Below are 15,325 nucleotides of genomic sequence, written 5' to 3' on the forward strand. Positions count from 1 at the left end.
GGATGACGTCTAGGCATAGAAGTTCTTGGTGAGTCCCGGCGATGACAGCGGATAGGGGACTAGTCTCCTGAGTCACTGGTCCTGATCCCAAGGTAGACCCATCGGCCAGGTATACCGAGAGCCCCTTCTCTCTCGGTCTAAGGGGAATCCTGTTCTTCCGGGCGAAGGACGAGTCTATAAAGCCACTGCACGCCCCGGAGTCAATAACTGCGTGGGTTGGAATAGTCCTTCCTGGAAGCTGCAAAAGAACAGGAACAGCCAGATGAGAGGTGTTATCAGACAACACGGGTGAGGGGACAGGTGGAACAAGGAGAGACTTACGCATCTTAGCTGGGCAAGAGCGAACAAAGTGCCCTGGTTCTCCGCAGTACAGACAGAGGTTGTTGACCCGGCGACGTTGGCGTTCTTCTGGAGTCAGAGATGGACGGAGTAGCCCCAGCTGCATGGGTTCCGGGGTGTCCAATGTGGATGCGGCTGGAACAGGAGGAGTTGGGTGGATGGAGCTAGGCACCCGTGGTAGCATCCAGATCGGGCGAGTAGCTGTGGAAGAACGTTCTTGGCGGCGCTCTCACAGGCGCCTGTCAATTTGGACAGAGATGTCTATCAGGGCTTCCAGAGTCCACACGTGCCAACTCGTCCTTCAGAGGCTCGGAGAGACCCATGCGGAACTGATACCGCAGGGCCGCGTTGTTCCAGTCTGTGTCTGCGCTCCAACGTCGGAATTCCGAAACGTAGTCCTCCACAGGCCTGCAACCTTGTTGCAGGGCATGTAAGGCTGCTTCTGCGGTTGCAGCGAGTTGGGGATCCTCATAGAGTCTAGACATTGCCTGGAAGAAGGTATTCATGGAGTCTAAGGATGGGTCCTTACGTTCCAACAGACGGTGTGCCCAGGCCTGAGGTTCATCCGTCAGCAGAGAAATGATAAATCCCACCTTAGTCGCCTCAAGGGAGAAGGTCCTAGGTTGCAGAGCGAAATAGAGTTCGCAGGAGTTGCGGAAGGCTCTGAACTTTTTCCGGTCTCCCGCAAATCATTCCGGAGTTGGGACCCTGGGTTCGGGTGGCAACATCACCACTGATGGTGGGGCATGGGCCCCCGGAGCAACTGGTGAAGAAGCAGATAGCGCCTGGACTTGTTCTTCCAGTCTGCCGTAGCCTTCCTGTAAACTTTTAACTGCCTGAGTAAGGCCGGCCAGATGGTGGCAAAGCTCGTCCATGGGGGAGGCTCCCTGCGCAGGCTCGGACATGGCTGTCCAGTACTGTCACGTACCTAGTAGTTGAGCCCGGAATGCAGGGAGCGGCCCCTCGTATCCCCTGGCTAATGAACCCCTGGAGATGGAGACAGGTATTCAAAAGTTCAGAGGGCACAAGTGCCTGACGGATGGAGACCGGTCCGGATAAGCAGCAGGACACCGACAGCGAGTAGGTAGAGCTAGCGGTACTTGACTAAGTAGGCAGGCACAAGTGGATAGACTGGCAGGCAGGTGGACGTCAGGAAGTACAGGAAACCCAACGGGTAAGCAGGAACAGCAGGGTCAGGCGCAGGCCGGGTCAGCAGGGATCGATCAGCGAGGTACAAGAGGATGAGGCAGAGACGTGGTCAGACAAGCAGAGGTCGTAGGCAGGCAGCAACGGATCAGGGTCAAGGAACAAGCCGGGTATCAGGAACCAAAGTAACGGGTGCAGGTACAGAAAGCAAGGTCACGGACACGCTGTAGGCTGGACAGCACAGATGGGATGGAGCAAGTGCCTTAAGAAGTCCTTAGGGCGCCAAAACGGTCGTACGACGGGTCAGCGTGCCCCCGCGAGTAGACGTGCGCCCGTTCGTGACCCCACGTGCACGCGTGCGCTCGTTCATGTTGACGCGAGTGCGTTCGTTCGCTTTAGCGCGCGTCAAGGGGAAACGACGGGTTCTCAACGGCAGGCTTCTGCGGGTAAGTCTCCTGTGTACGACCGGAACGCCAGGGTGATCGTGACAGCCTGATGGCGGTGCTTGGTTTTCGGGGCCCCGTACGCGGCTAGGCTCCCAAAAAGTCCCACATATGTGGTATCCCCGTACTCAGGAGAAGCAGCAGAATTTATTTTGGGGTGTCATTTCACATATGCCCATAGCATGTGTGAGCAATATATCATTTAGTGACAACTTTGTGTAAAAAAAAAAAAAAAAAAAAAAGTTTGTAATATTCCCGCAACTTGTGGCAAAATATAAAATATTCCATGGACTCAACATGCCTCTCAGCAAATAGCTTGGGGTGTCTACTTTCTAAAATGGGGTCATTTGTGGGGGTTTTGTGCCATCTTGGCATTTTATGGCCTTCAAAACTGTAATAGGTAGTGAGAAGTGAAATCAAAAATTTACGCCCTTAGAAAGCCTGAAGGTGGTGCTTGGTTTTCGGGGCCCCGTACGCGGCTAGGCTCCCAAAAAGTACCACATATGTGGTATCCCCGTACTCAGGAGAAGCAGCAGAATTTATTTTGGGGTGTCATTTCACATATGCCCATAGCATGTGTGAGCAATATATCATTTAATGACAACTTTGTGTAAAAAAAAATAAATAAAAAATTTTTGTCATTATTCAATCGCTTGAGGCAAAAAAATAAAATATTCAATGGGCTCAACATGCCACTTATCAATTTCCTTAGGGGGTCTACTTTCCAAAATGGGGTCATTTGGGGGGTTTTGTACTGCCCTGCCATTTTAGCACCTCAAGAAATGAGATAGGCAGTCGTAAACTAAAAGCTGCGTAAATTCCAGAAAACGTACCTTAGTTTGTAGATGTGATAACTTTTGCGCAAACCAATAAATATACAGTTATTGACTTTTTTTTTACCAAAGACATGTGGCTGAATACATTTTGGCCTAAATGTATGACTAAAATTGAGTTTATTGGATTTTTCTAATAACAAAAAGTAGAAAATATCATTTCTTTTGATTTCTTTCTGGTCATTGTCAGCATTTCCAACTTTACAAAGAATGCAATAAAAAATGTAAGGGTACAATCGGGGCAGCTAAGATAGAACACAAAAGGCACATAGCAGAGGAGATTAAAAAAAATCCCAAAAAATCCCAATACATTCTTTAGGGATATAAATAGTAAGAAAGGGAGGCCAGTACATATTGGCCCTATAAAGGATGATGAAGGGAATCTGGCGAAGGTTCTGAATATATATATACCTGGGAACTACAGGCCAGTTAGCCTAACATCCATAGTCTGCAAGCTATTGGAGGGGATGATAAGGGACTATATACAAGATTTTAGTATTGAAAATGGTATCATTAGCAGTAATCCTCATGGATTCATGAAAAATCGTTCTTGCCAGACCAATCTATTAACCTTCTATGAAGAAGTGAGCTGCCATCTAGATAAAGGAAGACCTGTGGATGTGGTGTATCTAGATTTTGCAAAGGAATTCAATACAGTTCCCCACAAACTTACTGTACAAACTAAGATCTGTAGGCATGGCCCATAGGGTAAGTACCTGGATTTAAAACTGGCTACAGGTGCGAATTCAAAGGGTGGTGATGATAAATGGGGAGTATTCAGAGCAGTCTGGTGTGGAAAGTGAGGTACCCCAGGGTTCTGTCCCAGGGTCAATCCTTTTTATTTATTATTATTTATTCATAAACAATCTGGAGGATGGGATAAACAGCTCAATCTCAGTATTTGCGGATGAAACAAGGTTATGCAATACATTCTACGCAGGATGTGGAAATCTTGCAAAAATACCTAAACAAATTCAAGGGATGGGCAACTACATGGCAAAAGAAGATTAATGATGAAAAATGTAACGTAATGCATTTAAGTGCCTAAAATATGAATGCAATTTACTCACTAGGGGGAGAACCTCTGGGATAATCTAGGATGGAAAAGGACCTGGGGGTCCTAGTAGATGACAGGCTCAGCAATGACATGCAATGCCAAGCTGCTTCGAGCAAAGCCAACAAAATATTAGCATGCATTAAAACTGGGATTCACTCCAGAGATAACATGATAATTCCCCCACTCTGCAGGACTCTGGTCTGGCTGCACCTGGAGTATGGTAGTACCAAGAAATATACAGCTAAATTAAAAAAAGTTTTCCTTTCATAATATAAAAAAAAAATCAGGAGATATCTATTACTAGTTACCACCAAATGAAAGCCCAATTTGTCCTAAAAAAACAAGGTATAATCCACCTGAATGCAAAACGTAGTTGTGATGATGTGTATGGTTTTACTAACACGTGTCAAAGTTGTAAAATTGTGCTTAGGCATTTAGATTTATTTTACCCTTAAGGGGTTAAAGTGTATGTAAACTCTAACAATGAACGTCCCTTATTGCTCTACCATTGATAAGTGTTATATTTGTTTCCTACTAGAAATCCAGTGCTTTCCTGTATCCTGTACACTTTACAGCATTAATTCAGGCTGTCAGAGCAACCCTGGTTAACCTTGAAGAGGGTACCTCTGAACTACACAACCATACCGCCCATCATTTTGAGATGGGAATGAGGGACAACTACTAACAAATGTACGTAGGTATAGGACATGCCCCTTGTCACACCCCCTTAAAGGAGAATTAACCAAAAAAAGGTTAATTAAATCTACAAGGACTTTTTTTACCACTACTATTCATTTATATTGGCTTTTGAAATGTACAAATGCCACCATTTAGAAATTGGATGAAAGGTTTAGCACTGAGAAACACTTTTTGAAAGATAAAAAGTGCATTTTATATACTACTATATAGATCAGACCAAAACGAGGGACAAATGAGGAGGAAAGAGGGACAGAGGGACATTGCTCCAAATCAGGGACAATCCCTCGAAATCAGGGACAGTTGGGAGCTATGTACACAACACCTGCACTCTGTATTATGTAGAATAGGACACTTCCTGTTCTAGGGTGGCAATGCTGCTCTTTCATAGATAAAGTAAAGTAAGTGAGAATTGTCATTCAAGGACAGGAAGGGTGTTATTGGCAGAATCATCGGGTAAAAATAAAGAAATAAAAACTTGACAAAAGAAAATGAATGCAGCCACTGCATTTATAAAACTGATAAGCTATAGTATTTACATTTTTGTTCTTGGGTTCTTGGGAAATTATATACTGTACAAACCATATACTAGTCAACTACAGACAGATTGAGTTTAAACCAACTTAAACCGTTCTTGTTATGAACTATACTTATTTGCTCCCTTTTGGAATGTTAAATAAAAAATTGAAAGCATTTTGTCCATTTTTAATAATTGCAAAAAAATACCTGTCAGCAATTCAGAACTGTCATGTGTATTGTGTAATATTCCTGTTATTTCAAGGAGAGTAATTAGTCTTCTTGATCTTATCGTGGAACTACATAATGATTCGTCTTTGGGGGTTATTTACTAAAAGCAAATCCACTTTGCACTGAAAGTGCACTTGGAATTGCAGTCACTGTAGATCGGAGGGGAAGCTCTGCTAATTTTATCATCCAATCATGTGCAAGCTAAAATGCTGTTTTTTATTTTCCTTGCATGTCTCCCTCAGATCTACAGTGACTGCACTTCCAAGTGACCTTTCAGTGCACTTGTAGTGCAAAGTGGATTTGCCTTTAGTAAATAACCCCTTTATGTTGCAAAGACAGGATGGAGATGAGAAAGCAGTGAGTGGTAGTTTAACCAAAGGAAACTAGGCATGGCTGACAACATTTAGTCTACAAAAATGCTGTATGTTTTCATCCCACAACATTACTTAGGAGTGCATTTTCGTCAAATTAGAAGGCATTTTATGTACTTACAAGGTGTTTAAAAGGATATAATATATGGAAATATGCATGTATTGCAGAAATGTACTGCTTTTTTTACTTTGCCTTGGCTTACACGTTAACCACTTGCTGACCAGTCTCTGGAGTTAGACTGCGGCAAGCTGGCTCGGCTGTGCGAATCGCCATAAGTGTACGTTGGGCTCATCCGCAGCTTTCTGTGGGCACGCGCACGCCAGTTGGCCAGTGGGGGACCCAATCAGCCGGTCCATGGACTCAATTTCTGCCGGCCCCTTGCGATCGTTTCCCATAGAGACAGAATGGGAATCTGCCTGTGTAAACAAAGCAGATCTCTGTTCTGTCAGGGGATGACACAGAGATCCTGTGTTTGTGCTATGCAGGAAGATGGATCTGTGTGTTGTCCCAAGCAGCCCATCCCCCATAAAGTTAGTTAGCACACTGAGGGAACACAGTTAACCCCTTGATCGCCCCTGATGTTAACCCCTTCCCTGCCAGTGCCATCAGTACAATGTCAGTGCATATTTTTAGCACTGATCACTGTAATAATGTCACTGGTTCCCAAAAAAGTGTCAAAAATGTCAACTAGGTATATGATTTGTCCGCAGTCCCACTAAAAATCGCTGATCGCCACCATTACTATTAAAAAAATTAAAATTAAAAAAAATATATATCTTTTGCGCAAACCAACCAATATTTTACCAAAAATATGTAGCAGAATACAAATTGGCCTAAATTGAAGAAGAAATTCGTTTTTTTAAATTTTTTTATTGAGTATGTTTTATAGCAGAAAATAAAAAATATGTATATTTTTTTTAAATTGTTGGTCTTTTTTTGTTTATAGCACAAAAAATGAAAACTGCAGAGGTGATCAAATACCACCAAATGAAAGCACTATTTGTAGGGAAAAGAAAGACATCAATTTTATTAGCGTACAGCGGCGCACGATTGCACAAGTGTCAGTTAAGGAAATGCAGTGCCGAATCGGGGTAAATCTTTTCGGTCCTTAAGTGGTTAAAGCCTAAGTGTAGCCCAACTAAGAAACACAACAACCAGTATAAAGGACATAATGTGTAGTCAGTAGGATGTGTCTCTTGTGCTGATGCCTCTTATGTTGGGTAAAATCCTCCTCTATCCATGCCTCCCCCACCCCATCAGTTGTAATTTTTGGTACAGTGGGGCTTAATAGAGCTGAGGAGCTGTAATAGGTACTCATCGAGAGAGCCTGACTATGCCTGTCCTTTCTCAGTCCGGCTGTCCATACATAGATTCTGTACTACATCTTCTATGAATGAAGATTGGGCAGATGACAGAAAGGTTCACTACTTCCATTCATAGATCCTGCAATATTCATAGAAGCTGTAGGGTGGGCATAGTTGGACAATCTCGATGACAGCCTTTGACAGCTCCCACAGTTCTATTAATCCCCACCACGATAATCTTCCATTGTACAGGCCACCATCTCCAACTCAGTGTGGTGTAAGGAGCATGGACTGTGGAGGGTTTCACAGAACAGAAGAGGCATCAGCAGTCCAGCACAAGGGACAAATCCTACTGACTGTAAATTGTGTCCCTTGCACTGATTTTTGGGGTTTTATTGTGGCTGCATTTAGGCTTTAATACACCATATAACCAAAATACATACTGTTTTAACTTATTAAAGACATACAATAAAAAGGTATCATGCAGTCTACAACAACCCAACAGTAACACATAACAAAACAAGCCAATAGGATAAAACTTACACTAACATAACTTACATGAACTTTCTACATTGGAAGTGCTTTTTCTACTATCTTATTGAAAAAGTATTTGAATACCCAAGAAGGCAATAAACATCACGCAATGAAAAATGGAGGGAAGTGTAGTATTTTCCATTGCGATCAGGTATATATTTTCCTGTTAGTTACTTCATAACAGCATATTAGACTCAATGGGGTTGATTTATAAACTGCAAAATCTGGTGCAGCTCTGCATAAAACCAGCTTCAAGGTTTTTGTCAAAGCTTAATTGAACAAGCGGAAGTCAGAAGCTGATTGGATACAATGAAGAGCTGCACTAGATTTTCCACTCTTTCGTTTTAGTAAATCTACCCCCAATGCTTATTTTAAAATGCACCAGAAAAGATGTTTCTTTGTTGTATTATCTCTGCTTTATGGAAACCGATTAGGAATATTACCTCCACCAAAGGACATTACTTACCTGTCTAGCGATCCAGTGGTGTCTTCACCCGAGCTGTTTTTTCTATCGGGTGCTGCCGCAGAAAACTCCACTAAGGAAAACGGGCAGTGAAGCCGTGTGATGTCACAGCTTGTTCCCTACTGTGCATTCGTGAGGCGTACTGAGCTCTCTGATTGGGCCGGCTGCGGGGGAAGAAGGAGGGGGACCAAACGTCCAGCTGAGTTTGCCACAGCAAACTCACTCGGAAGTGAGAACAAGTACCTGTCAAAACCAGGTACCTGCACCCCCCAAAAGGTGCCAAATGTGGCAGCGGAGGGGAGGAGTAGGCAAATAAGTAGAGCTTCCCTTTTGGGTGGAGCTCTGCTTTATGTAGCCAGGCTGTTCACTATCGCTATCCTCCGATTTTATATTTATTTGAAGCACATTTTAGAGGGCACCCAGAAATTGACTGATATGTAGAGTGCATAGTAAAAAACTGTTCTTTATAAGTCAAGCAGACATCTAATGACCATAATGGAAACCTTTAGCAATATTCTAAGCATATTTTCTTTCTGTCTACACAACCACTTTTCTGTGCTCTAGTGTGTAGGTAACATGGTCTCTTTAAGTCTCTTTTGGATTTCATCCCTGCTCTGTAAGTCATCTGATGTAAGTCTGATTCCCAAAGTTAAACACATTTATTGTATATACCAACCTGAGAAAAGTGATAATCTCCAGTGGGAGGTTTATCTTTTCCCCTCCATTCAGCTGCCAGGGAGCATCTAGTGGCTGATAAGCGTGAGTTATGAGCTTATTCTTGAGGGGATAATAAGGTTATATTGGCAATCCAAGGAGAATTGTCCATAGGTCTAAAGGAATTTTTATATCTCTGACTTCCCCAGTTTGAGCAATAATTATTTTTCAGAAATCAGGTTTAATCAATTGGAAAAGCTGATATAGTGACCTACAATATATATATATATATATATATATATATATATATATATATATATATATATATATATATATATATATATATATATATATATATATATGTATATATATGTATATATATATAGATATATGTATATATATATATATATATATATATATATATAGATATATATATATATATATAGATATATGTGTAGATATATATATATAGTGTGTATATATATATATATATATATATATATATATATATATATATATATATATATATATATATATATATATATATGTGTGTGTGTGTGTGTGTGTGTGTTATCATCTTTACTTCTTCACTACATAGTTTCTTTTTTACTTGTTTATAAATATAGAAAAAAAAATTAATCTTTTCAGAGCAAGGTTGGATCAAAACAGCAAACTGTAACTATTCTTGACAGAGTGAGGCTAGACTTTGAGCCTACGGGCCATTTGGTGAATATCCTTTTCTTGCTCACCGTTAACAAAATACTTTAAAAGAAATTTCACATCCAATCATTTGCAGCAGAAAAACAGATTTGCTATGTTAAAGAGAAACGATATGATTTTTTACAACTAAAATACATTTTTCCCCTGGGTTTAGGAATGCTAGCAACTATAGTAACTATCAAAACTCCTAGAGTTTATTATTCTATATACAGTATCTCACAAAAGTGAGTACACCCCTCACATTTTTGTAAATATTTTATTATATCTTTTCATGTCACAACACTGAAGAAATGACACTTTGCTACAATGTAAAGTAATGAGTGCACAGCTTGTATAACAGTGTACATTTGTTGCCTCCTCAAAATAACTCAACACACAGACATTAATGTCTAAACCCCTGGCAACAAAAGTGAGTACACCCCTAAGTGAAAATGTCCAAATTGGGCCCGAAGTGTTAATATTTTGTGTGGCCACCATTATTTTCCAACACTGCATTAACCCTCTTGGGCATGGAGTTCACCAGAGCTTCACAGGTTGCCACTGGAGTCCTCTTGCATTCCTCCATGAGGACATCATGGAGCTGGTGGATGTTGAAGACTATGTGCTTTTCCATCTTTTGTTTGAGGATGTCCCACAGATGCTCAATAGGGTTTAGGTCTGGAGACATGCTTGGCCAGTCCATCACCTTTACCCTCAGCTTTTTTAGCAATGCAGTGGTCATCTTGGAGGTGTGTTTGGGGTCATTATAATGTTGGAATACTGGCCTGTGGCCCAGCCTCCGAAGGGAGTGGATCATCCTCTGCTTCAGTATGCCACAGTACATGTGGGCATGGGCGTCCGCAGGTAGGGGCAAGGGGGGTCAAGTGCCCAACCCTGGAATCAGATCAGATCAGATCTTAAATTCAGCACAGTTGTATTGCTATCAGGGTGCGGGCAGCCCTCACCCAGGTGCCATCCGCCAGTGGGGTAACACCATCAAGGTGCTGTCAACCCCCCTATCAGTGTAGTGTGATTTGGGCTCTTTTCCCTGCTCAGTCCAGCAGAGAACGCAGCATCGCTGTAGAGAAAGGCAAGCTGCCAGCTATCAAATGTTTCCCCTGCTCACCCCCCACTTTCTCCTGTCAGTGACAAGAGATGGCGGCTCTCACCGGGTTCCCCTTCCAGCTTCCTGCCTGCTCCGTTCCTTCCCTATTGGCCATAACTGAGGGCCAATCAAAGGAGACTAGGAGAGCATCATGGGACATGTAGTCCCAAAGATTGGTGACCCCGTTTTTTCACAGGGAGGAGGCTACAGCTCGATCAAAAGAGAGATTGAGAGACTGCAGCCTGGAAAAAAGCTGAGGGAGACAGCGCTATAGGACAAAGAATGAGGAGTGTGGTGGGCGGAAGCCAGATAGAGAGCCACGCTGCCCACCAGAGAGAGAAAAACTGAGCCACTACCAGGGTACAGACATGCTACACTACTGACCAGAGTCGCCCCAGGGGAACCTAGAGTGAGCGATCGTCCAGCCGGAGGGATCACTGCTGTAGTTTTGCAGGGTCTGGTAAGAGGGCCTGTTGGCCATTGTCCATTACTTATCCTAGGGACTGTACTACGTCTGCAGTCTCTGACCATGATAATGTTATCATGACATTGTCGAAAAAGGGGCAGTGCATGGGTGACCCTAAAATGATGCCCCCCCCTGAAAAAGGTTCTGCGGATGCCCATGCATGTGGGCATTCATGGTTCCCTCAATGAACTGTAGCTCCTCAGTGCTGACAGCACTCATGAAGCCCCAGACCATGACACTCCCACCACCATGATTGACTGTAGGCAAGACACACTTGTCTTTGTACTCCTCACCTTGTTGCCGGCACACAAGCTTGACACCATCTGAACCAAATAAGTGTATCTTGTTCTCATCAGATCAGAGGACATGGTTCCAGTAATCCATGTCCTTAGTCTGCTTGTCTTCAGCAAACTGTTTGCGGGCTTTCTTATGCATTATTTTTAGAAGATGCTTCCTTCTGGGACAGCAGCCATGCAGACCAATTTGATGCAGTGTGCGGCGTATGGTCTGAGCACTGGCACTGAACACAGGTTGACCCCCCACCCTTTCAACCTCTGCAGCAATGCTGGAAGCACTCATACGTCTATTTCCCAAAGACAACCTCTAGATATGACAGTGAGCGCGTGCGCTCAACTTCCTTGGTCGACCATGGCGAGGCCTGTTCTGAGTGGAATCTGTCCTGTTAAACTGCTATATGGTCATGGCCACTGTGCTGCAGCTCAGTTTCAGGGTCTTGACAATCTTCTTATAACCTAGGCCATCTTTATGTAGAGCAACAATTATTTTTTTCAGATCCTCAGAGAGTTCTTTGCCGTGAGGTGCCATGTTGAACTTCCAGTAACCAGAACGAGAGTGAGAGCGATAACACCAGATTGAACACACCTGATCCCCATTCACACCTGAGACCTTGTAACACTAATGAGTCACATGACACTGGGGAGGGAAAATGGCTAATCGGGCCCAATCTGGACATTTTCACTTAGGGACACCCCTAAGTGAAAATGTCCAGATTGGGCCCGATTAGCCATTTTCCCTCCTCTCACGTTTGTTGCCAGCAGTTCCGGCATTAATGGCTGTGTGTTGAGTTATTTTGAGGGGACAGAAAATTTACAATGTTACACTCACTAGTTTACATCATAGCAAAGTGTAATTTCGTCAGTGTTGTCACATGAAAAGATATAAAAAAAATTTACAAAAATGTGGCGGGCGTACTCACTTTTCTGAGATACTGTATATTGCATAATTATAGGATTATTGCTAATGAAAACAGTGTTGTCATGTGTCCACCTTGGGAAATAGTCTAGGTTTTTAGCAACTCTGTAACTGTAAATCAGGATTTTTATTTTTGAAGAAATAAGATTATTGAATTTAAAATGAACTTATAACATACCATTGGATGATATGTAGAAGGCAGCTCTGCGGCAAGTATTAAATGTCAGCAAGGTGAGAACATCACCTCTGCCACCGAGTTTTAGATTCTCATGACACTTGATGAAAAGAGAACACTTTTAATGGTCTAGGTAAACATAGATTTTACTTTAACTCCTGTAACATTAATATTTTTTTTTTAAATGCTGAACAAGCCATTTCACTCACACGTGAATTTTTTTTTTTTTTAATCAGTTTTTTTCTTTTTTTTCTGTTGTTGTTGTTACTGTTACTAAATAAAATAACAAATGTAGGGGAAATCCAAAGTCTGTTGCATGAAAAATGTTTGCTCAGCTGTTTAAATCGATAGCTTATGGTTAAAATATATATTCAACATGACAGTGACCTTGTATGTATAGCAAGGATATATAAATATGTTATACTTACTAGCTCAATTGCATAGAGCAACCCTTTTCCTCCTCTTCTTGGGTCCCCTGCCTGAGCTCCTGGTTCCTCCCCCCCACCATGTGCCCCCATAGCAAGCCACTAGCTAAGGGAGCATTCATGCATGCTCACACCCGAGCCGGCCCTGTTTTTCCATAAGACATGCAGAGTATTACTACCCCCTGCTCCCTTATCACTGGCTGCGATTAAATGCAACAGAAGCTCCCATGTCTCCCACTGCTGTCTCTACCTCCCCAAGAGAATGCTTAAAATTTGAGCTTAACCAGAGGGAGAGCTAGAGCCAGCCTTGACAGTAATAACAATTTGCTTTTATTTCCAAACAACAGCACAATATCAATGGGATCAGATACTACCTGCACTGGGTCCCATAGGGTATTCACATACATTCTTGAAAGTGGTTGTAAAGGCAGACTTTTTTTTACCTTAATGCATTCTGTGCATTAAGATAAAAAAAACCTTCTGTGTGCAGCAGCCCCCCTCAAACCCCCTAATACTTACCTGAGCCCCATCTCTGTCCAGCGATGTCCATTAGTGCCTTGGCCTTCTGGTACTCTCCCTCCTGTTTGGCTGAGACACAGCAGAGGCACCGTTGGCTCCCGTTGCTATCAATCAAAGTCAGTTAGCCAATAAGGAGGGGGGGTGGAGGGCTGATGAGGGACCCAAGAAGAAGAGAACACAGGCTGCTCTGTGCAAAACCACTGCACAGAGCAGGTAAGTATAATATGTTTGTTATTTTTAAAGAAAAAAAAAACAAGACTTTAGTATCACTTTAAGCTGTACTGATAATTCTTTTGTAAAAAAACAATTCATACAATTATAAACTTTCATATTACAGATGTCCTAGAGATTTGACCATGGTAACATTTTTGCCTTTAAATACTTATATTCCTAATAGCTGCTACTACAAGTTACATTAAACAGAACTGAATAGTGAATCATAAGCCTGACACAATTAAGTCCTAAAATGGCCTATAATAATAAAAATGACATTGAGACACTGTATGATATAAAAATACCTTTAAAATAGCCTCAGTATTTGTTGCTTAGCTCCCTGAACGTTTCATCTTATGATATTGGCAGTCAGTTATTTTCATTCTGGAAAGGGACCGCCTACCTTTACGGGGATTTCTGGACTGTTGGCTTTGTGATGCTAAATCCTTTCCCACACCTCTGACAAAAAAAAACTGTAAGCTAGATACCTTGGAGGTGCTTTACTAAAGTGTGAAGTGATGTGAACCTTTGTTCACATCAAAAATCTAGCTATACATAGGGGAATTTAACAAATAAAGCTGTTCTATCACATGGATGAACGGTCTTGAGATTTACATTTACAGTCTTGCACAGCCAAGTAGGTGTCTTGACTTTTTTATACCGCAGTTAAAGTGGAAGTTCAGTCAAAAGCAAACAAAGGCTAAACCTACTCCCACCCCCATTCCAAGACTATTGCATCTAACCCTACTGATCCAGCCCCATGATTGGCTGTCAGTGGCAGCTTTAATGTAGACGATGGCTGCCCCATAGAAAGCCTATGGGTGATGTTCTTCTACACAAAAGCAGAAGCTGGAGAGATAATGTGACTGGACCTGATCAGCTTCAGAATAGGTAAGTACACAGATCTTTTCTTTACAGGGACTGAACTTTCACTTTAAGTAATACAGTTGGATACATCCCTTCCCCTACCTGCAACTGGAGAGTGAGTGAGCAGCAGCAGCTGATCTATTCCCCGTGTTCTCTCCTTATGTCAGAATGTTCCTTGTCCGCACATGTGCTTGCAATAGGACCTGATTGTCTCTGAGAATCAATATGCCCTCTCCTAGCCTAAGGTTTACTGTACAAGAGGTGTATATTAAGACAGATTTGGGTGCCTACATTAGAGGGATTTAACAAAAAATTAGTATTTAATGAAAATATAACTTGATTAAAAGATGTTTTTTAGTAGTTGCTTTATGTGATTACAACTCAAAGAAATCGAAACACACACATATTATATATATATATATATTTGGGGTTCTGCTTCAAGTGGAGTGGAGAGCCTGTACAGAGGTCATCCAAATGCCAAAGTTATTTATCAGCATTGCAGAAAGGCATGACCAAAACAATAGATCTCCTTGCAAGAGTAATAGTCACTGTCCAAAACCAAAAGTTAATCAGCCTCTTGTAGTGAGACCACACTGGGTCTTCTCAAACCTTAAAGACATGTTCCATCAAAGCCCAACTGCATCCTTACACAACAACACTAAATATCTCAGGGAAAAGACAAATTATACCCCATATGGGGAACTAGATGTAGCCAGCACTTAAGCCCCTGTATACTGCTATAGACCTGTCACTGCTACTACTTTGCCGTATGAAATTCCAAATCCTATATGGCAGGTACAGTCCATCTACAACTTTTTCTTCAACTTAGGGGACATTAGAGTTGGGTGAACAGTTCGAGCCGAGCAAACGTTTGGTCCGAACATGGTCTGTTTGCCCATTTAGCGAACACTTAAATTTGCATTCTAAGCCCTGAATGGGGAAAGCTTTCCCCAATCACGGCATAGTAAATAGCTGGTTGTTAAGGAGTGGCCTGGGAAGCCAGCTGCTTCATCCTTCGCTTCAACGGATGAGTCATCAACTGTCATTGGGCTTCCC

General features: G+C 42.3%; 1 protein-coding gene across 6 annotated transcripts in view; it reads right to left on the minus strand.

Moving 5' to 3' along the window:
- The window catches only part of PCDH7 (protocadherin 7), a 1,090,234-nt gene that overhangs the window by 21,232 nt on the left and 1,053,677 nt on the right, over positions 1–15,325 (minus strand). The gene's annotated exons all lie outside the window — the stretch shown is intronic.

This window comes from Lithobates pipiens, unplaced genomic scaffold, assembly GCF_037356315.1.
Source record: "Lithobates pipiens isolate NorthernLeopardFrog02 unplaced genomic scaffold, aLitPip1_a1.2 Scaffold_13, whole genome shotgun sequence".
Classification (NCBI taxonomy): domain Eukaryota; kingdom Metazoa; phylum Chordata; class Amphibia; order Anura; family Ranidae; genus Lithobates; species Lithobates pipiens.